This window comes from Mus musculus, chromosome 1, assembly GCF_000001635.26.
Source record: "Mus musculus strain C57BL/6J chromosome 1, GRCm38.p6 C57BL/6J".
Lineage (NCBI taxonomy): Eukaryota > Metazoa > Chordata > Mammalia > Rodentia > Muridae > Mus > Mus musculus.
The window spans coordinates 100,596,854-100,599,284 of NC_000067.6; the positions used below are offsets into that span (position 1 = coordinate 100,596,854).

General features: G+C 33.2%; 1 pseudogene; it reads left to right on the plus strand.

The window, feature by feature from the left end:
* Gm18700 (predicted gene, 18700) lies at positions 221-769 on the plus strand (annotated as a pseudogene).

Genomic DNA, 2,431 nt, shown 5'->3' on the forward strand with positions numbered 1-2,431 from the left:
CATCTCTGCTTACACTACAATGATGCAAGCCTTTAAAAAACACATTACTATGTTTCTCACAAATAGAAAGTGTTTATGAGTAACAGAAAATCCCTTATTTTCCAGAAAGGAAAAGCACCAAGTAGCACAGGACACCCTAACTGCTGAGTGCCAGGCCACTGGTTTCAGGAATTCTGAGCTCTACATAACCTGAATCCAAAGCTTTCACAGATTCCAAATCCATAGTTCCTGGAGACAGAGTGGCCTATTTGGCCTGTGGTGGTAAACTGAGCAACTGGGAACCGAAGGATGATACTATGTCAGAGCACCACACACATTTTCCCTACTGTACATTTCTGGAAAATACTTCAGAAACACAGATGTTTAGTATATCTAATCTAAGTATGCAGATACACTCTGCTTGAATGAGGACATTTCTGTACTGGCCATCTAGTGTTCCCATTCAGTCTGAGCAGCTTGCAAGTGCTGGATTCTATTATGTGGATCACAATGATAATGTCAAATGCTTTTGTTGTGATGGTGGCTTGAGATGTTAGGAACCGGGAGATGACCCCTGGATAGAACATGCCAAGTAGTTTCCAAAGTGAGAATTCTTGATATGGATGAAGGGTCAGGAGTTTGTTGATGAGATTCAAGCTAGATATCCTCATCTCTTGAGCAGCTTTTGTCCACTGCAGACACCCCAGGGGAAGAAAATGCTGACTTGTACATTTCAGCCCTGGAGAAAGTTCAGAAGATGTCATCATGAAGAGCATGCCAGTGGCTAAAGTTTAGAAGGATTTTAAAGCTGATAGTGGTAATAAAATGTTAAAAAATAAAGTAGTTTGAAAATACTCCAGGGAATGAGGTAGGAATAACTACAGTTATTTTACAAACAGTAATATTAGGAGAAATGTTGCTGCAAGAAAAATTATCACTTCTCATTGATAACAACTCATTCTATTTCAATAAAGCTCACTCTGATATTTATGTACTTAATTATGTGCCATGTTTCAAATTTATGATAAAATATTGATAGTCTAACATGAACTTATTAACAGATATATATATTTATATTTATATATATATATATATATATATATATATATATATATTTTAATCAATCACTACCATTCTCATTAAAAGACCACATAGAGGCCAAAAGATGTCACCATATTCCACAGAACTAGTTATGGATGATTGTGAGTCATACAGTGGCTCACACCATGTGTTAACTTATAATTAAGATTATAAATATAAATTATAGATAGGACATATAACAACTCAAATACTAGAATTAAGTTATGCATATAATTTCTTTGCAAATAAAGCAGGCCACTACTAATTAATAGAAAGTGTGGTTGTTAAGCCTTATTAGGTTCATACGTTATTATTATAGGAGAAACACAGGACAATCACCTTATAAGGAACTTATTAATTAATAATAAAAATGTACATATTGTCTTAGCTAAGTATATAATTAAAGTAATCCAGGAATGGTTTCCTGTGCTCTTAATCCCAGCATTCAGAAATCTGAGCCTGTATATATCTGTGAGCTCCAGGTCCAAGGGTTACATAGACATACTCTGTTTTAAAAAGTAAAACACAAACAGAAAAGCAAAAAACAACAAAAAGAAAATATTAAGGGGGATATTCGTGTAAATATGTTTATTCTGCTAAATTATGAGAAAGAGACGTTTTAAACACATGCTTTACATACATTACCATATATTCTATAAAAAACCCTACAATCTGCGTTATATAGGTAAATTGGAATTACAAAAGGCTATCTTTATACAGATTCTGTCCATTAACTTCTTTTCCTCAAGAGGATTACAGAGTGAATAAATCTACAAGGGCATTCAAAATGACAATGAGCAGAAAAGGGGGTGGGTAAAGGAAAGAATGAAGAAAGAAGAAAGAGGAGTAAACAAACAGAATGAAACAATCAATGCTAAGTATGAAAGTACAGGAGTACTCCACTTTCTATGCAATTAAAATCATAAGAGAGTATTGTATCAATGAAATATATGAATTATTAGAATATATTATTAAAGCATACTGACACAAAAAGATAGAAAATAAAAGAATGTCATATAATAATAAAAGACTTATTTATTATTTCCATATACTGTTTTTCAGGCTCACAAAGTATTATCAGTTAAACTATCAATTTCCAACTTTGAAATTGCTCTTCTGAGAACATATAAAGCCATAAGTTGGGGTCAGAAAGTCATTTCAAAAACCACTCAAACATGAATCTCAGTCAGACAGGGATGTTGTATTGAATGCACATCCTAGTACTGAACATTTAGAACCACAAAAAGAATAACCTAATTGTGGTACCTGCCTTTACTCAGGGCAAGATTTTTATAGGAAAAAGCTGGTTCAGAATTTTAAAAATCTTATTAGTAGCATTCTTCAGTGTCAGCTGCAAGAAAAAAAATAAATA